Raw genomic sequence first — 22021 nt, 5'->3', positions numbered from 1 at the left:
GCTCTGTCTCTCTCTGTCTCAAAAATAAATAAGCATTAAAAAAAATTTAAAGAATTAGAAGATTCAATCAATTCTTCCCGAATTCTTTGTAGATTCAGTGTAATCCTAATAACAAATCCAAGAAGATTTTTGGTGAGAATTAGCAACCTAATTCTAAAATTTACATGATATTGCAGGTTGGAGTCCTTGACAAGCAGATTCCAATATACAAATTAGCATGATAAATCTTCTCTATGGAAGAGAAGGGAAGGAAGTAGGATGGGATACATGGAAAATTTAGATTATAATGTAGCCTTGATAGAGGGTTCAACCAACCTTACAGGCATTTCTAAGGCTGAGATTATTCATCAGATTTATTCTGAGAGGGTGGTACATTTATTGGGGACTCTCCTACTTGTCTCCTGAACCCTTAGCATGAGAAACATAGTCTAAAAGGTAGCTGTAGCATAGTTCAAAGGACTCTTGCTATTTCTCCCTTGTGGAAGTATTATTCCTTTGGGAACCAGGGCCTCTAAATCTTCAGTGCCAACAGTTGTGGAAATGGTAAGCAAAACTTTCTCATGTAGGTACCTGGAAGTAAAGAAAAGCAAAATCACTCTAGCATCATCCATTGGTTTCAAGTCCAGTGTATTTTACCTGTTGAAGAGATAGCCACATTTATTTATAGGTCATTAATTTAAAGTGACACTGCATCCTGTAGTATGGCTCCTCATCCCCACAAAGCATTGCCTTGCAGCTGATGCTTCAGTGATGTGGTCAGTATTGCTCCATTGTTCTATGAATCTCATGGTATATGAAACAGTCACAGACTCCCATGATCATGTGTTCATTTCAGCTATGAAAGTGCTCTCCTTATTGCTATGAAGTGGCTCTCCTGGTTGCCATGATATTAAGTGGGATACAATGGCAGCCGTTTGAGTGAGGTGCTGATTGGGGCCCAACTATTAGGAAAAGTAACCCATACCAGAATATGTGCTTATTTTTATAAAATAGAATCATTTCCCCCTTCAAGATTAAAGGAGCTCTATGAAGTCAACTTGCCAGTAGCTGGTTGTTTTCCCCATAAGGAATGGTCATATTCTTGACTCAGCATTGGTCTCTGATGCTGGCAGTTGAACATTGAGCAGTAGGTGTAGCTATATTAACCTTAATACATGGGAATCCGGCAGTTTATGGTCTCCATCTGTAAGTCACATAGCTATGATATTTATGTGTCCGTTGCACCAGATTCATTTTAGCCTATGACAGAAGCTGGCTGAGATCCACTTGTAGTATCATTTTGTCTACCTGTTTATTTAGTTCCTTTTCTATGTAGAATACTTTGTTGAGGATTAATACACTAATTTTATATACAAACGTATGTGAAAATATACTTTGTGCTTATGCTCATATGTCCACATACCAATGAACATGAATCCATTTATATTCTTATCACACAAATTTTATGAATAGGTGTGTTATCCAAAATTCTGCCTATTGGGAAGCTTTCTCCTTACCTATATCTTCCAAAGCTACCCCTAATTAGGACTAGTGCATCTGATAGCCATTGTTGGCTTGCACAGTTATACCAAACCACCTCATCCATATGTGACATAAGTATGAACTGAGGGAGAGTGCTAATCCAATAGTGGAAGATGACATGAAGATCTAGGCAGCCAACTCATGCACCTTGCTGTGTCTCCCAAACCTGTTCATACTCACAGTCATAAATTTCTCTTTTACAGTGGACCCATCCAACTTAAGATTTAGTGGGTCTCACAGAACCTGGTTTATGATAAGCAAGTCTGCTGCCCCATGGTCATGTGTTTCAACTCTACCATAGCCCAGTAGCACACCATGAGCTATCTTTTCAAATGTGTATATTTCTCCACTTCGAATGGCACAAGCTTGTTTCATAACACTAAAAGGTACACATTATAGTTTTCCCATTGAGGTTGCCACATATTTCACAAGGCATCTTTTTGTTCTAAGAGTTCTAAGATGGCCCTCAAGAATACTAGTGGTGAGTGTGTTAGTTTTCTGTTGCTCTGCAAGACATTACACAAACTTAGCAGGTAATTTACTATCTCCTGGTTCCTGTAGGTCAGAAGTTTTGGCTCAAGATAGTGGAGTTATCTGTTCAGAGTCTCACAAGGTTGAGATTAAGGTGTAGGCCAGGGATGTGGTCTCATCTGGAACTCAGGATTCTCTTCCCTGATTATTCAGGTTATTGGCAGAACTAAGTTTTTACAGTAATAGACTGAGATACATAATCAGCATAACCAAGAAGCTGCTGGTGTGCTGGTTCTTGTGATCCAAGAGTCAGACCTGCACACATTGTAGGCTGAACCTGCTACAGAAACCCCCCCCTCTTCTTTTTTTCCACTCTAGGCCTCACTGAAACTGACAGATTTTCATGTCACTCTCATGTAATAGATTGATGCAGTCATCCCAGGTATGAAATATGCTCCCTTGAGAACCCAAAAAGTTATATAGGAGTTGTGTTCCTTTCTTTGTAGTACGATATACAGGATACAGTAATTTGTTGTCCACTTTGAAGTAAATGGCCCAGCATGCCCTATACCACTGGACACCAAAAAAGCATTTACTGATGTTGTAGGTTCCTTATTCATTCTTGGGTTATCGCTTATGCTTTGGCATTCATGAGTTTTATTGTGTCTCCATTGCACCAGCAATTTCTTGGTTCTCCTCTCTAATTAGGTGCCACAATCTAATATGATGTCATCAATATTATAAACTAGTATGGCATTGAATGATGTCTAGCCAGTCCAGAGTTCTTTAGACTGTCTTATGACATGTATATTCTTGTCTATTCCAAGTGAATTCAAACTGTTTCTGATCCTTATTTTTAAAAATAGAAATATAAAATAATGCATTCACCAGGTCAGTGATTATCCATCATGCACCTGGAGCCATGTTAATCACAAGTAACAAAGATTCTACAGTGGGCACAGCAGGTGCACATTGAACTACTTAGTGGAGTTTGTGGTAATGCATTTCATTTTCCCTAATCCATCTACATTTTTCATCAATTAAATCGATAAATTAAATACAGATACTAGAGAAACGCAACCTCTTCATTCTAGGTTTTAAATTTAAACATTAATTTCTGTCATTCCCCTTTCACTTCAAGGGTTTTGATATTTTTTACCTAAGTAAATGGCCATAAGTACCTTTGGGGGAAAGACTGGGGGAATAACTACCATATATTTTTCCAAAGGAAGAAAACTATATATTCTTATTCCTTGGTGTCTGGCTTTTCCTGGTCAGTGGATCCTGGGTCTGAAACCTGGCTTACAGGAAAAAATTGGACAAGGAATCAAAAAATGTTATTTAGGTGACTACTCTAAGCCTTCTTTTACTTCTTCGATTATATAGTTCATATATAGATATGAATAGTTTCCTTGTTGACTGCCTATCTATTTTGCTCCTAGGAATGCTATATTCTATTTTAAATTTCCATAATTCTCTGTGGTTCAGGCCTCTTGGCTGTCCCTCCAACCTCATGAAAAATATATACACCTGGCTTCTGATGATTAAGCCTACCACGTGGCCTCTGTTGTTTTGGGGTCCTGTAATCACTCTTGACATCAGTAATCTCATATCTGTAATTGCACCTCCAGTCATCATTTAGGGTCTACAGAGAGCCCAAACTGAATATGTTAGTGATGTTGGTGTTTTCTTTACCAGTACAATTTGTATTGCTTAGGTAAATGGTAGACCTACTTAGGATGATAATTCAACCCTTGGGCTCTGCTACTCTTATGATTAAATTCTGGATATGTCCTCATCTCTTTCTCAGCCATCCTGTTGTTTTTGTTGCGGTTTTGTTGTTGTTGTTTTTTACTACCAAAGAGGTTCTTAAAATATTCTATTGATGTTTATGTATTTATTTTGAGAGATAGAGAGACAGAGAGAGCAAGGGAGGGTTAGAGAGAGAAGAGAGAGAGAATTCCAAGCAGGCTCCATACTGTCACTGTAGAACCCTATGTGGGGCTCGAACTCATGAACCATGAGATCATGACCTGAGCTGAAATCAAGAGTCTGCTGAGCCACCCAGGAGCCATACTACCAAGGAGGCACTTCATCTCATTTAGTTTTTAGTTCTGATTAATCACTGTAGCTTTTCATTGTCTTCAGTTGAACTTAGTTATAGTCTCTCAGTTACACTGTTTTTATAGTTACTACATTCCACATATTTCTTAAGTACCTGATAGATTACACCATTAGTGAATTCACTGCCACCAGTATACCATTCAAGTTCACTATAGGTAAGTGTTTGAACAGTTGCTGTGCTACCTTGTAATGGGGCCACCAGTATTCCACCTCCAGAAGTTAGTGGTTTCTTGTTATCAGCAGGGTGATGGGAAGGCAATCCAGCTCCAAAAGCCCATTCCAGAATTTATATTCTTGGACCACTCCTGGCAGCAATTGTCAGATTGGGTTTTTAAGGAGGCACATTCTGAGATGGAGATTGGTATGCAAAAAGTTTCTTAGGAATGTTTTAGGGGGTAGCACCTGAGGAATAGAAGGGCTGGGCAGAATTAGACAAAAGGAGACACTGAACTAAAATGTAATCTCAACAGAGAAATCAAGTAGTACTATGACGATCTTTGAAACTGAGATGACTCTTAAGTTTGTCCTCAGTTTGGGCCAAAGAGTCAGACATGTATACCCTCACAATGGTCAGTTGTTATACGTGGGCTATACTTAGGAAAGGGGCATGGATTGGGTGAGATGTGTCTCTCCAGTTAAGGCAATCCCCAAAGGGGCATGAACAGTAAAGACTTTCTCCAGGAAAGACTTTCCCTCCACCGAAAGGGGATCCAACCAGAACCTTATATGTTCACCACATATAGAAATTGAAAAGGGCAAGAATACTCAAAACAACCATGAAAAATAAAAATGAACTGACACATGTGCACAGGCAGATACCAAAACCTATTTTACAGTATAGTAATTAAATTATTGTAGTACCGATGTAAGAATAGATGAACAGACCACTAAAACAGAATAAAGCGTCTAGAAATCAACCCACACATATATGAGCACTTGACTTAGGATAGCATTATAATGAGTTTGTGAAAGTAAATCTTTCAAAAAATGATGTTGAATCAATTAGATATCCATATGGAAAAATGAATCTTGACATCCTTACTCACACAGAACATTCAATTCCAGGTGGAATATGAAAGAACTAAATATAGAGGCTAAAAATTAAAATGCTTAGAAAAAAACAACAGGTGAATATCTTCATCAATTGAGGGAGGCAAAAATCACTAATCATAAAAAAATTAACTTGATTAATTGGACTATTAAAATTAAGAAAAATACATCAAAACCCACCAAAACACCTTAAAAAATTATAAAGCAAGCTACATAATGGAAGGTATTCACTATTCACTATAAATATATGATTAAACAATTCACATCCCAAAAAGAACCTAGGCAAACCTATAAGAAAAAATTTAAAGTGGATCACAAGGTGGACAAACATCTTAAATAGGCACTTTTTATTTTTATTTTATTTTTATTTTTTTTCAATATATGAAATTTATTGTCAAATTGGTTTCCATACAACACCCAGTGTTCATCCCAAAAGGTGCCCTCCTCAATACCCACCCCGCACCCTCCCCTCCCTCCCACCCCCCCCACAAAACCCTTGTGTATAGTTTGTTTTTTTTAGTTGATGTTTTGGTTGCCTCTCCCCCTCAAAACTCTTTTTTTTTTTTTTTTCTTCTTCCTTCCCCTCCCCCATGGGTTTCTATTAAGTTTCTCAGGATCCACATAAGAGTGAAACCATATGGTATCTGTCTTTCTCTGTATGGTTTATTTCACTTAGCACCACACTCTCCAGTTCCATCCATGTTGCTACAAAGGGCCATATTTCGTTCTTTCTCATTGCCACGTAGTACTCCATTGTGTATATAAACCACAATTTCTTTATCCATTCATCAGTTGATGGACATTTAGGCTCTTTCCATAATTTGGCTATTGTTGAGAGTGCTGCTATAAACATTGGGGTACAAGTGCCCCTATGCATCAGTACTCCTGTATCCCTTGGGTAAATTCCTAGCAGTGCTATTGCTGGGTCATAGGGTAGGTCTATTTTTAATTTTTTGAGGAACCTCCACACTGTTTTCCAGAGTGGTTGCAACAATTTACATTCCCACCAACAGTGCAAGAGGGTTCCTGTTTCTCCATATCCTCTCCAGCATCTATAGTCTCCTGATTTGTTCATTTTGGCCACTCTGACTGGCGTGAGGTGATATCTGAGTGAGGTTTTGATTTGTATTTCCCTGATGAGGAGCGACGTTGAGCATCTTTTCATGTGCCTGTTGGCCATCCGGATGTCTTCTTTAGAGAAGTGTCTATTCATGCTTTCTGCCCATTTCTTCACTGGGTTATTTGCTTTTCAGGTGTGGAGTTTGGTGAGCTCTTTATAGATTTTGGATCCTAGTCCTTGGTCCAATATGTCATTTGCAAATATCTTTTCCCATTCTGTTGGTTGCCTTTTCGTTTTGTTGGTTGTTTCCTTTGAAGTGCAGAAGATTTTTATCTTCATAAGGTCCCAATAGTTCATTTTTGCTTTTAATTCCCTTGCCTTTGGGGATGTGTTGAGTAAGAGATTGCTACGGCTGAGGTCAGAGAGGTCTTTTCCTGCTTTCTCCTCTAAGGTTTTGATGGTTTCCTGTCTCACATTCAGGTCCTTTATCCATTTTGAGTTTATTTTTGTGAATGGTGTGAGAAAGTGGTCTAGTTTCAACGTTCTGCATGTTGCTGTCCAGTTCTCCCAGCTCCATTTGCTAAAGAGACTGTCTTTTTTCCATTGGATGTTCTTTCCTGCTTTGTCAAAGATGAGTTGGCCATACGTTTGTGGGTCTAGTTCTGGGGTTTCTATCTATTCCATTGGTCTATGTGTCTGTTTTTGTGCCAATACCATGCTGTCTTGATGATTACAGCTTTGTAGTAGAGACTAAAGTCTGGGATTGTGATGCCTCCTGCTTTGGTCTTCTTCTTCAAAATTACTTTGGCTATTCGGGGCCTTTTGTGGTTCCATATGAATTTTAGAATTGCTTATTCTAGTTTCGAGAAGAATGCTGGTGCAATTTTGATTGGGATTGCATTGAATGTGTAGGTAGCTTTGGGTAGTATTGACATTTTGACAATATTTATTCTTCCAATCTATGAGCAGGGAATGTCTTTCCATTTCTTTGTATCTTCTTCAATTTCCTTCATAAGCTTTCTATAGTTTTCAGCATACAGATCTTTTACATCTTTGGTTAGATTTATTCCTAGGTATTTTATGCTTCTTGGTGCAATTGTGAATGGGATCAGTTTCTTTATTTGTCTTTCTGTTGCTTTATTATTAGTGTATAAGAATGCAGCTGATTTCTGTACATTGATTTTGTATCCTGCAACTTTGCTGAATTCATGTATCAGTTCTAGCAGACTTTTGGTGGAGTCTATCGGATTTTCCATGTATAATATCATGTCATCTGCAAAAAGCGAAAGCTTGACTTCATCTTTGCCAATTTTGATGCCTTTGATTTCCTTTTGTTGTCTGATTGCTGATGCTAGAACTTCCAACACTATGTTAAACAACAGCGGTGAGAGTGGGCATCCCTGTCGTGTTCCTGATCTCAGGGGAAAAGCTCTCAGTTTTTCCCCATTGAGGATGATGTTAGCTGTGGGCTTTTCATAAATGGCTTTTATGATCTTTAAGTATGTTCCTTCTATCCCGACTTTCTCAAGGGTTTTTATTAAGAAAGGGTGCTGGATTTTGTCAAAGGCCTTTTCTGCATCGATTGACAGGATCATATGGTTCTTATCTTTTCTTTTATTAATGTGATGTATCACGTTGATTGATTTGCGAATGTTGAACCAGCCCTGCATCCCAGGAATGAATCCCACTTGATCATAGTGAATAATTCTTTTTATATGCTGTTGAATTCGATTTGCTAGTATCTTATTGAGAATTTTTGCATCCATATTCATCAGAGATATTGGCCTGTAGTTCTCTTTTTTTACTGGGTCTCTGTCTGGTTTAGGAATCAAAGTAATACTGGCTTCATAGAATGAGTCTGGAAGTTGTCCTTCCCTTTCTATTTCTTGGAATAGCTTGAGAAGGATAGGTATTATCTCTGCTTTAAACGTCTGGTAGAACTCCCCTGGGAAGCCATCTGGTCCTGGACTCTTATTTGTTGGGAGACTTTTGATAACCAATTCAATTTCTTCGCTGGTATGGGTCTATTCAGGCTTTCTATTTCCTCCTGATTGAGTTTTGGGAGAGTGTGGGTGTTTAGGAATTTGTCCATTTCTTCCAGGTTGTCCAATTTGTTGGCATATAATTTTTCGTAGTATTCCCTGATAATTGTTTGTATCTCTGAGGGATTGGTTGTAATAATTCCATTTTCATTCATGATTTTATCTATTTGGGTCATCTTCCTTTTCTTTTTGAGAAGCCTGGCTAGAGGTTTGTCAATTTTGTTTATTTTTTCAAAAAACCAACTCTTGGTTTCGTTGATCTGCTCTACACTGTTTTTTAGATTCTATATTGTTTATTTCTGCTCTGATCTTTATTATTTCTCTTCTTCTGCTGGGTTTAGGCTGCCTTTGCTGTTCTGCTTCTATTTCCTTTAGGTGTGCTGTTAGATTTTGTATTTGGGATTTTTCTTGTTTCTTGAGATAGGCCTGGATTGCAATGTATTTTCCTCTCAGGACTGCCTTCGCTGCGTCCCAAAGCATTTGGATTGTTGTATTTTCATTTTCGTTTGTTTCCATATATTTTTTAATTTCTTCTCTAATTGCCTGGTTGACCCACTCATTCGTTAGTAGGGTGTTCTTTAACCTCCATGCTTTTGGAGGTTTTCCAGACTTTTTTCTGTGGTTGATTTCAAGCTTCATAGCATTGTGGTCTGAAAGTATGCATGGTATGATCTCAATTCTTGTATGCTTATGAAGGGCTGTTTTGTGACCCAGTATATGATCTATCTTGGAGAATGTTCCATGTGCACTTGAGAAGAAAGTATATTCTGTTGCTTTGGGATGCAGAGTTCTAAATATATCTGTCAAGTCCATCTGATCCAATGTGTCATTCAGGGCCCTTGTTTCTTTATTGACCGTGTGTCTAGATGATCTATCCATTTCTGTAAGTGGAGTGTTAAAGTCCCCTGCCATTACCACATTCTTATCAATAAGGTTGCTTATGTTTATGAGCAATTGTTTTATATATTTGGGGGCTTCGGTATTCGGTGCATAGACATTTATAATTGTTAGCTCTTCCTGATGGATAGACTCTGTAATTATTATATAATGCCCTTCTTCATCTCTTGTTACAGCCTTTAATTTAAAGTCTAGTTTGTCTGATATAAGTATGGCTACTCCAGCTTTCTTTTGGCTTCCAGTAGCATGATAAATAGTTCTCCATCCCCTCACTCTCAATCTAAAGGTGTCCTCAGATCTAAAATGAGTCTCTTGTAGACAGCAAATAGATGGGTCTTGGTTTTTTATCCATTCTGATACCCTATGTCTTTTGGTTGGCGCATTTAATCCATTTACATTCAGTGTTATTATAGAAAGATACAGGTTTAGAATCATTGTGATGTCTGTATATACAGTTTTATGCTTGTAGTGATGTCTCTGGTACTTTGTCTCACAGGATCCCCCTTAGGATCTCTTGTAGGGCTGGTTTAGTGGTGACAAATTCCTTCAGTTTTTGTTTGGGAAGACCTTTATCTCTCCTTCTATTCTAAATGACAGACTTGCTGGATAAAGGATTCTCGGCTGCATATTTTTTTCTGTTCAGCACATTGTAGATCTCGTGCCAATCCTTTCTGGCCTGCCAAGTTTCAAAAGAGAGATCAGTCACGAGTCTTATAGGTCTCCCTCTATATGTGAGGGCACGTTTATCCCTTGCTGCTTTCAGAATTTTCTCTTTGTCCTTGTATTTTGCCAGTTTCACTATGATATGTCGTGCAGAATATCGATTCAAGTTACGTCTGAAGGGAGTTCTCTGTGCCTCTTGGATTTCAATGCCTTTTTCCTTCCCCAGTTCAGGGAAGTTCTCAGCTATGATTTCTTCAAGGACCCCTTCAGCACCTTTCCCTCTCTCTTTCTCTTCTGGGATACCAATTATGCATATATTATTTCTTTTTAGTGTATCACTTAGTTCTCTAATTTTCCCCTCATACTCCTGGATTTTTTTTATCTCTCTTTTTCTCAGCTTCCTCTTTTTCCATAACTTTATCTTCTAGTTCACCTATTCTCTCCTCTGCCTCTTCAACCCGAGCCGTCGTCGTTTCGATTTTATTTTGCATTTCGTTTAAAGCGTTTTTCAGCTCCTCCTGGCTCTTTCTGAGTCCCTTGATCTCTGTAGCAAGAGATTCTCTGCTGTCCTCTATACTGTTTTCAAGCCCAGCAATTAATTTTATGACTATTATTCTAAATTCACTTTCTGTTATATTATTTAAATCCTTTTTGATGAGTTCATTAGCTGTTGTTATTTCCTAGAGATTCTTCTGAGGGGAATTCTTCTGTTTGGTCATTTGCACAGCATTGGGTGTTTGGGCGGAGCAAGCAAGATCCCTGGCAGGAACTGGTTCCCTTTGGGATTTTGGCTGGGGGATGGGCGAGGGAGATGGCACTGGTGAGCGCCTCTGTTCCCCAACAAACTGAACTCTGTCTTCCGGGGGCTCAGCAACTCTCCCTCCCTTTTTCCTCCAGCCTTCCCGCTTTCTGAGCAGAGCTGTTAACTTATGACCTCCCAGATGTCAAGTCCCGCTTGCTGTCGGAACACACTCCCGACAGTCCCCTCCGCTTTTGCAAGCCAGACTCGGGGGGCTCTGCTTGGCCGGCAGGCCGCCCCTCCGCCCCAGCTCCCTCCCGCCAGTCCGTGCAGGGCACACTGCCTCTCAACCCTTCCTACCCTCTTCCGTGGGCCTCTCGTCTGTGCTTGGCTCCGGGGAGACTGCGTTCTGCTAGTCTTCTGGTGGTTTTCTGGGTTAGTTAGGCAGGTGTAGGTGGAATCTAAGTGATCAGCAGGATGCGCGGTGAGCCCAGCGTCCTCCTACGCCACCATCTTCCCTTGGTCTCTCAATAGGCACTTTTAAAAAGGTGATTTCCAAATGGTGAATTAATATGAAAAGATGTTCAACCTCACCTCTCAATTGGGTATTACAAATTAAAATTTACAATGATGTACTTCAACACACTTACCTGAATGACTAAATTAAAAAGAAAATTAACAAATTAAAACAAGTGAAGGTAAGAATGTGGGATAGCTGGTACACTCATATTCCTTGTGGGTGTTAACTGATACAACTACTTTGGAAAACTGGTAGCATCTCCTAAAGCTGAACATGTGTATTTCCCATGACACAGTAATTGAATTCCTAGATATTTGAAACAGAAATGTGTATGTTCACCAAAAAATTTGTACAAGAACTTCAAGGCAATTTTGGTAATAAACCTAAGTTAGAAACAATTTTAATGGCCATAAAAGGAATAGATTCAATAAATAAGCAGGGGTATGCTCATATAATGGATAATTATTACTGATAATCAAAAAACTTATTATAAATCTATAAATATATATAAACTCACATAGCATATAGGGATTAACAAGACACAAAAGAAAACATATTGTGGGGGAAAGTGTGCATCTATTTAAAAAGCAGGAAACTTAGGAAGGAAGGTATTATATATCACAATATTTGTTTTGTATGACAGTATAGTAATTCTATGGGTAAAAGTCAAAGATGCTTCTAGTAGAGGTTGGAAATATTACTTAACTTGTTTTGGTACCAATTACATAGATGTGAAATTTCATTGAGCTATATACATATGATTTTATATACTGTGTTTTATGCCTGTTATACTTCAATTAGTGTAATGTATAAACAAATTAGGAAGGACAATCCCTTAACATGAAATAACTACCATTACATCAAAATGGTATTGTGCTAGTTGTAGTCTCAGTAATGTCAAGAATCAAAGAAAAAAAAAGTACCCTCCCCAACTACTAGTATTTAATATTTTACTGGAAGTTCTATATGATGCATTAGGTTACAAAAAATAAATTAGGCATATAATTATTATGAAGTAGTGTCAAAATTATCATTATATTGAAGTGACATATTCAATCATCTGAGAAAATAAGAGAATTCACTATAAATGCGTTTAATATAGAGATGGAAAGTTTGACTTGTTTAAAAAATATATATGTACATAGATAGCATTGCTATTTAGTTGCATTAACCTATCAGAAAATAAAATTTAAAAAAATCATATTAATAATAGCTATGAGATCCTGTTTATTTATGCTTGCTATTATTAATAGTCTTCCCTTTCACTACTAAAGTCTACTGGTTTGAATAACAAATTATATGGTCATCTAATGAGCAATAGTACATATAAAATATGTACAAATAATCCTAATAATAAATGTGAGAAAAGTGCAAAAAAATCCTACTAAATATAATGAAATATATGAAACAAATATATATGTTTGAATAAGCAAACATATATATTCATATATGAATATATGAAACAAATACCAAGACTTAGTTAATATTAAAAATATTAATTATCCATATAGCACAATTTATAATATGATATAATTCCAGTCAAATTATCAATGAATGTTTTTGAAAAGTTTTAAAGATGTTTCTAAAGGTCATCTTGAAAAATTAATGATTCGAACATCCCACAAATTCTGAAAATAAAAGAATAATGAGAAGTGGTTTGTACTGGTTAATAATGAAATGGTATTAGAATGCCAAAGTCATTAAAATAGTTTGGTATGGAGTAAGAACTGACTGATTAATTGTACTAAGTAGCAAGCATAAGGGTAGATCCAACCACATTTACATACAGAATATGACACAGTTTACATGAAGGCAATACAGAAAGTAAGATGTGTTTGAGGGAATGATACATTCTAGATAATTAAATAGTTAAAACATAAAAGGGGGCCAACCATAAAATGCCTAGAAGAAAAGGAACGCTTGATGTTCAGGGAAGGTATTCTATGCATAAAAGACAGACAACAAGTCCTAGAGCCAGACTGATATTTTCCATATATAACAGTGAAAATATAAAGTTATTATCAATATTAAAATGGAAAATTTAAGTGATCAAATCCATGTAATGACTAATAACATTACTATGTGAAATACTTTAATAATTAGTAACAAAATGGATGAACACACTAATAAAAATGGCCAAAGTATATTGCTATGGACTGAAAGTTTGTGTCCTCACAAAATTCATATGTTTGAAACCCTAATCTCCATTGTAATGATATTTGGAGATGGAGTCTTGGGAGGTAACTAGGTCATGACAGTGGCATTAGTGGCTTATAAGAAGAGACACAAAAGACCTTGCTTCCTCTCTGTGCTCTCTGCCATAGGAATAAAATGAAGAGACAGTCGTGTGCAAATCAGGAAGAAGGCCTTCATCCAGAACTCCACTATGCTGGGACTCTGATCTCAGATTTCCTAGCCTCTAGAACTGTGAAACACAAATTTCTGTTTTTTAGGGTGCTCATTCTTATTGTATTCGTTATAGCGGCCTGAACTAAGACATATATGAACAGATGATTAATGACAAAAACACTTAGCTAAATAGTTCCTCACAAAAATCAAAGAGATATCCATTAAGAAAATGAGATTCTCTAGTTAATTCATCCTCTTTAATTTAACCCTTAATGGCTTAGTCCATGAATTTATGCAGTTGCTTTAAGACATTTTGGGTTTCTGGAATAGATTAAAAAAAAATGTTTTTAGCAGGGGCACCTAGGTGGCTCAGTTGGTTAAGCATCTGACTCTTGATTTCACGTTAGGTCACGATCTCACAGTTTGTGAGTTTGAGCTCCACATCAGTCTCCACAGTATTAGCTCAGAGCCTGCTTGGGATTCTCCCTCTCAGCCTTTCTCTCAGCCTCTCTCCTGTGCTCTCTCTCAAAATAAATAAATAAACTTTAAAGAATTTTTTTTAGCATATCAATAAATTGCTGCACTTGCTTGCTACCATTTTATGTAATTACCACCAGGGGATGGATTTTGTGTTTTTGAGAACTAAAGAGGACTAACAAATTCAGAACAATGATATATAGTAATTGTATTTTTTATTTTTTGTAAGAAGAGTTTAATAACTATAATTTAATTTTATTCTTATGTGAATTTTATTGTAAAACTATTTAGATTCATACTTCCTTTTGTACCATGCAATAAAACTAATCTAAAGTAGAATATTATGGCCAACTCTTAATTCTTAAATTTCAGTTTAGTTGTAAAATACTATATTTAACAATATACATAAATATATTAACAGTAATGTAGGCAAAAGTAATTATGCTTAATGACAAATGAAATGTCTCAGAATATATAACAATATCAAACTTCAAACCTTTAACAATATAGACTTGAAATATATGAAGCAAAAAAGCAAAGAATTTCAAAGAGAGATTGACAAATTTTTAATCATAGTGTAAACTTTTAATAAATGTATCTCAGAATCTGCTGAGTCATGCAAGAAGAAACTTAGTGAAGATACAGAAAAATTGACCACAATAAGTAAGCTTAATTGAATTTATTTTTATAAAAAATTCATATCAAAAATAGAGAATAAGGATTATTTTTAAGCACTGACCACATATAAACTGACCACATATTAAACCCTAAAAGAACTTTTAATAAATGCAAAATAAACAATATCATGCAGTAAAAATTCATTAGAAGGATGCATTATTATTAGAAATAGGAATCTAATTTGGTCAATAAGATCTGATAAATTTGGAATCTAAAGTTATACATTTAAATAGTTTGTGAATCAAATAGGAAATCCTAGTGAAAATCACAAACTATTTAGAAGTGATAAATAGCTGGGATGCCTGGGCAGCTCAAATCAGTTAAGCATCCAACTCTTTGTTTTGGCTCAGATCATGATTTCACAGTTTGTGAGTTCAAGCCCCACATTGGGCTCCATACTGACAATGTGGAGCCTGCTTGAGATTCTCTCTCACCCTCTCTCTCTGCCTCTGTCTGCCCCTCTCTCTCTCAAAATAAAGAATACTCTCTCTCTCTCTCTTTCTCTCTCTCTCTCTCTCTCTCTCTCTCTCTCTCTCACACACACACACACACACACACACACACACTTCTAGGTAGAGACAACATTATGAACAGGTTATGGTGGGGGTGTAGGGGTGTGTGTGTGTGTGTGTGTGTGTGTGTGTGTGTGTGTGAAGTGATCATCAGACTTGCACAGTGAAGCTTCAGTTTAGAAGACACATATAGCCTGAAATCCATTTGTTAGAAAATAATTATAAAAATAATAATGAAGTGTAAGATTTCTCCTTCAGGTCAGGAAAACTGAAACTGGATCTAATCTCTTACCTTAAACAATTAGAAAACTGAACAATACATATGAAAGAGTGATTTTCAAAAATTGGACAGCAGTCAAGACAAAATAGTAAGATCTGAGAAAAGAGGATTAAATAAGGTAAGCTGTGTGATTACCTCCAATTTCACAATGAAGATAGTTTCCAGGATGAAGCACAGGGAGAGGATCTAGTGATTAACAAGACAGAATTCAGATGTCAGAGGCCAAAGTGCTAAAATTCATAATGAAGAACACCAGAGAAAAGACCATTGCATACGCAGAGAGCTCCAGAGATTTGCAAAGGATTCTTCCAGAGACTTCAACTAAATACCAATTGGTGGTATTAAAATAAATGGGAAAAAAAAATCAATATCCAAACTATAAACTTAACAAAGTCTGACATTGAATCAAAAGTGACCAGGCATGAAAGATGCAGAAAAATAAAAACAATAATGAGGATAAAAAGTAATCAATAGAAACACGACCAGAAATAACAAATATGGGAGAATTAGCAGATAACATTGAATATGTGCAATAAATATTTACCATATGTTCAATGTGAAGAAGAAAACCTGAGGTTGTTCAAGAGAGATATGGAAGATACAAAAATGGTCCAAATCCAGCTTTTAGAGATAAAATTTAGTCTTGTATAAGATGAAAAATACATAAGATGTGTTTAATGGCAGAATAGACATAGTGGAAGAAAAAAACCAGTAATCTTGAAGACATGGCAATAGAAACTATCCAGAATGAAATTCAGAGAGAAAAAGGAATTTTTTTTTAAAAAAGGAGCAATGTGGCAATGAGAAAACACCAAGCATTCTAACATGTGTAATTGGAGTCCCAGAAAGATTGGAGACAAAGGGTAGGGAAGTTGAAGATATTTAAAGAAATACTGGCCAGTATTTTCCAATTCTGATAAAAGTCTAAAGCTATAGATCCAAGAAACCCAGTAAACCTCTGTCAGAAGAAATCTATACCAAGACATATCATGACACAGTTGCATTAAACCAGTGATTACAGAGAAAATCTTCAAAACTAGAGGTAGGAAAAAGTCCCATTTCACACAAAAGAAAAAAAATAACGACGGCACATTTCTCCTCAGAAACAATATAAATCAGAGAAGAGCACAACGTTATCTTTATAATAGAGAAAAAATTACCAACTTGGAATTATCTACCAAGTAAAAATATATTTTGTAAGCAAAGGTGAAATAATTTTAAGATATAGAAAAGCTTAGAGTATAATCACCAGTAGACTACCACTATACTAGTCATCATTGTGACTATAAGAAATGTTAGAGGGGTGCCTGGGTGGCGCAGTCGGTTAAGCGTCTGACTTCAGCCAGGTCACGATCTCACGGTCCGTGAGTTCGAGCCCCGCATCGGGCTCTGGGCTGATGGCTCAGAGCCTGGAGCCTGTTTCCAATTCTGTGTCTCCCTCTCTCTCTGCCCCTCCCCCGTTCATGCTCTGTCTCTCTCTGTCCCAAAAATAAATAAATGTTGAAAAAAAAAATTAAAAAAAAAAAGAAATGTTAGAGAGAATCCCTTAGTGAGAAGAAAAAAATGCCCAATACAAATTAGATAAAATTACATAAAAGAATGAAAAGCATGAGAAATGGAAAATGTGTTGGTAAATGCAATATATTTTTTGTATTTTGTAAATTCCTTTAAAATATTAACTTTTTAAGGAAATAATAAAAATGTGTTGTGGGTTTTTAAGATAAGTAAAAGGAAAATGTATGACAATAGTACAAAGTTCAATAAGGGTGAAATGAAACGATGTCTTAACATTATTATATTACAGATTGGTATACTATTATCAATTGTATAGACTATGACAAGTTAGACTATGATAAATTAAATCCTAATACAACCAGAATAGAGAGGTGTGTTTAGTAAGCCAATTAAGGAGATGAAATTGAATCATAAGGAACAGTTTGAGAGAAGTGTGAAAAACAGGAAAAAGGGAACAAGAACAGAAGGTAGGAAGACAGAAAATTAAACCCTACCATATCAATAATAAAGTTAAATTTAAGCAATCTAAAAATTCATTTGAAAGGCAGAGATTGTTAACTTGGTTAATAAAGCCAAAGCCCAACTACATGCTGTAATAAACCAACTCTAAATATAATCACAAAGATAGCTTAAAAGCAAAAGGATGAAAATAGATACACCATGCTAACAATAGCAGAAGAAAACTGAGAAGGCTATAATACTATAAGAAAGTAGATTTTAAAGTAGAATGTTACCAGGGATAAAGATCACTTCATAATGGTAAAGAAGTTAATTCAATTAAAGTGAATAACAATCCTAAATTTTTATGTTTCTAATAACTGAGATTCAAATTATATGAAACAAAAACTGACAGCTCTGAAAGAATTAAAGAAATCAACAATTATAGTTGGAAATTTCATTAATATTCCCACACCCACCCATGTACACCCCACTAACTGATAGAATAATAAAAGAAAATTATTAAGACTATAGAAGACATGAGCAGTGCAATTAACTATTTTGACCTGATTTACCCAATAACATTTTTTAAATACATAAAACATTTAATAAGATACATCATATTCTAGGCCATAAAAAGAAATGCCAATAAATTTTTTAAATTTCACATAACACCAATTATTTACTCTGACCCCAATGGACTTAAATTAGAAATCAATAAGAGAATGATATCTGGAAAATCCCCCAGTATTTAGAATCCAATCAACACACTCCTAAATAATCCACAGGTCAAAAAAATATCACAAGGGAATTTAGAAAGTATTTTTAAAATTAGGGATAGTTAAAACACATCATAGAAAATTTTGAGATGCAGCAAAAGCAGGGCTTAATGAGAATTTTGAAAACCCTAGGAATTGTTTTATTTTGTAGAGACAAACTGATTCTAAGAGCTATTTGGAAAATCAAAGATTTAGAATATGCAGAACGATTTTGAAAATTATTAACAAACTTGAAATAGATAAAGTATTTTATTCAATACTTAATAGACTGCTACAGTTTTCTAGACATCATGGCTTTAGAATAAATGAATATTAGGTCATTGAAACAGCATAAAGAATCTCAAAATACACTCTAATATGTATAATTATTTGAATTTTTTTAACTACAAGATATTTTATTTGTAGGAAAAAACACATTTTTTAAATGTTTTATTTATTTATTTTGAGAGAGAGAAAGAGAGAAAGAAAGAATCATAAACAGGTTCCACACTGTAAGCACTGAACCTGACATAAGACTCAATCCTGACCTGAGCCTATATTGAGTCAGTTACTAAACTGAGCCATCCAAGTGCCCCCAAAACAGTTATTTTAAAAGAAAACAGCAAGACAACAACCCAGCACCCAGATCTGAAAGATCTGTGTAAAACAGCAAGAAAAATGGACTTCACTAATGGCACCCACCCCAGCTGACTCTTGGTTGGGAAGATACCAAACATGGTTCGTGGGTTCTGGAAGGTGCACTGCTCCAAGAAAGGCTGTCCTCCCCCACTACCCATGATGGAGAGGGAGGACCTCAGTCCTGGAAGGGACCTACCAGTCTCCGTTTCCAAATATGTGCCCAAATCCACTATGGGGAGACCTGGTGAGCGTCAGGATTCTTGTCCCTGCTACCCAGCACATGTGTGGCTGAGGCCATATCAAATTCCTGCATCAGGTCTTCATTGAATGCCACAAAATAGCATTTGAGATGGCTGAAATCTGGTGTGGATGGTGGCAGATAGAGCCATAATCTATGTGGAAAATGTCCACAAGCAAGCACCTTTGCTCAGCACAGGTTCTCATCAGGAACCTTCTGCTTCTTTCCCACTTTCACAGGGGAAGGCTTCCCTATCAGCTTGTTGCCTCCTTTGCTGTTGGGGCTCAGCCTCCCTCTTGCCTTCTTGGCATTGGTGGAGGGCTGCTTTGGGCGGGAGGGCCCAAAGCAGCCCTCCACCAATTTGGGGAGGCTGCGGAGGCCTTGCAAGACCCAGAATGAGGTACCCTCATTCTCTCCACTGCTGTCCCCTGGAGCTCCCCTCCTGTCCAGCTGCCACAGTGAAGTCTACCCTCTCTTTAGACTGCAGGTGTATCTCCTTGAATTGGGACCAGTTAGTGGCAGATTTCCAGTCCTTATCCTGCAGTGATGGAATCTGATGGAGATGATCCCCACAGCTGTGTGAGCCTCCTATTTGGAGAATTCAGTCCCTGCCATCTCCCACACAGCAGCTTTCTTTGGGTCTGGGGCGATGAAGTCAGGATAGTAGATCTTGTGTCCTTTTCATATCCTTCAGTACCAGCCCTTCCAACACCTCTCACATCACCCAATTTATCATGTTGGTCAAGTCTGAAGCTTTAGTGACTTTATTCATTTCTGAGAACATGATCTGGTTGGGAATTTCAACCATGTTATCATGAAGAAACTTCTGCTGCTTGCACAGAGGCCTGTCCTTCAACTTGACATTGAAGTAGGTAAAATAAAAAACAAATAGGCAGACATTAGCATCCTGGAAGGCAGCTTTCTTACGCACTCCAGGAATCCCAAAGGGCAGAAGTTTGGCTGTCCTAGTGTTGATCAGGAGCACCTCCAAGTCTAAGATCATGTTGTGCCCCCAGGGAAAGCCTGGTGGATGTAGTCCTTAAGGTGGGCCACCTTGTGAGGCAAGACAGGATTCAATATGCGGCTGAAGTAGCTGAAGTGGTCCCCATTATTATGCTCCTGGACTCACTCCCCATCATACTTAATTTTAGACAGCATGCCATTAGAGCATGTCTTTATCACATGTTTGATGGACTTGCAGGCCTCAGCCAGCAAGGGCTGCACTGGCATGATCAGTGATGGCTGGATGCTCAGAGCTTATCTCTGGCCTGGCTCCTTCTCCACCTCCTGCTCATTGCAGAGGACCTGCTACACCATGTCCTGCAGGTTGTGTGATGCTTTATAGGCAACAGGAGTCAAGGGCATTGAACACATGTTTTGCACCCAAGTTCATCCTTGGGTTATGTTTGATCAACTTGATGATGCACTTAAGGTCATTGGCTGTGTACCTGAAGGCAGTGTCCTGCAGGGCCTGTTGCTGCTAATTCTCCTTGGTGAGCTTGGAGAACTGAAGGAGGAAGTTGTCCACCTCTTGGATGTTAAGGAGACTCTTGGCACCTGGGAGGACAGACTTGCTCTGCTCAAAGAAGATTCTGGTTGTCTCTGATACCTAACCTGCTCTAGGTCTCATGCCATATCATTTGGGTTGCAGTGCAAAGTTAGCCTGAAAAGCTTTACAGTCTGCTTATTATTTAAGTTGTAAATACTCCTAATAACACCTGGCAGCAGCAGCTTAACTTTTAGGTACACGTCACTGTGGAAACCATCTCCTGCCAAACTTTTCCAAAGGAAGTTCTGGATGATCTGGGTCATCCTATTATAGCAAGGATTTTCAGCCACAATGGTGCACAACTTCCAAAACTCACGTAGCAGATCATCCTTGTGCTTGGGGTCCCATTTGCTTGAGGACAGACTTGCCTTAGGGGTCAAGCTCAAGTGGGCTTCCCCAGAGTTGTTGGGCTTGGCTGAAAAACCAGAACATTTCTGTGGATTGATATTGATGACAAGTGAGGTACCTTTCATTGGAGATGTCACCTGGCCAGTGGCTGTCATCTTCGCCTGGACAACAGCTTTCTTTGGTGTGCTTATTGCCTTAGAAGACAGATCTACAATGTGTTGGCTTATCTGTTCCTTCTCATTATCTTCCAGCTTCTCCCAGCCTTCCAGCTTGTAAGGTCGTCAGTACTTTTTGTGGCAGCCTTGGTCCACTCCAGTTTCTCAAATGTGCATTTTTAAATGTGATACCACTTCTTCATATTCCTGCTGGACTCTGAGAAAGGATTGAGCACAACTTTGCTGATCCAGCATACACTTTTCACAATCTTTTCCTTGCGTTTTTTGCAGCCAGCCATGCCACGCTTGGCATAGTCCACACAGACCCATTGTTCAGCCATCTCACGGGCTGCTGCAGAGTCCCACATGCAACTTTGGCAAGAAAATAAGGCAGGTAGCACGTGGTCTTAGATTACCTTCCTGGAATGACAGAACAGGCTTTCATCTCTGCCCATGAAACAGATTTGTTTGTGACCAGTGGCTGAATTGTCTTATGTCAGACCAATGATGTTGTTCTCAGAATATGCACAGTTCTTTACAGCGGAGTGCAGGGAGCTTTGGTGGGAAGAAGATCTTGAAAGCCAAAATCCTATATCTCACAGAATGGTTGGGAAAATTAAAATAAGTCCATGGATGGGCTGGCTGGTGGGGGGGTGGTTCTGAACTCTCTGCCTTCCCCCTCCTCCAGTGCACACCGCAGTCCTCAGACCAGGCACCTGCAGGCCACGAGTGCCACTTCAGTTGTCTGTAGTCATTTGATTTCATTAATGGGGTTAAGGCAATTCAGTGAGGAAAATACACTTTTTCAAGAAACGGTGCTGGATATACAAATGCAAACAAAACAAAAAAAAAACAAAAAAACCTTTACTTCACACTAAATGTATTAATGTGGATCATAGAGCTAAATGTAAGATCCAAAAAGACATGGGGGGCACCTGGGTGGCTCAGTTGGTTAAGCATCTGACTTCAGCTCAGGTCATGATCTCACAGTCTGTGAG

At 37.6% G+C, this 22021-nt stretch overlaps 1 pseudogene; it reads right to left on the bottom strand.

The window, feature by feature from the left end:
* Nucleotides 1–18908: 18908 nt before the first annotated feature.
* On the bottom strand, nucleotides 18909–21788 carry LOC121036519 (DNA ligase 3-like; annotated as a pseudogene).
* Nucleotides 21789–22021: the final 233 nt, after the last annotated feature.

The sequence above is a fragment of the Herpailurus yagouaroundi genome, unplaced genomic scaffold (genome assembly GCF_014898765.1).
Source record: "Herpailurus yagouaroundi ecotype Mexico unplaced genomic scaffold, PumYag 162, whole genome shotgun sequence".
In the NCBI taxonomy this organism is placed as follows: Eukaryota; Metazoa; Chordata; class Mammalia; order Carnivora; family Felidae; genus Herpailurus; species Herpailurus yagouaroundi.
The sequence above is the reverse complement of the archived record's forward strand: the minus strand, read 5'-3'. Positions and strand labels throughout refer to the sequence as shown.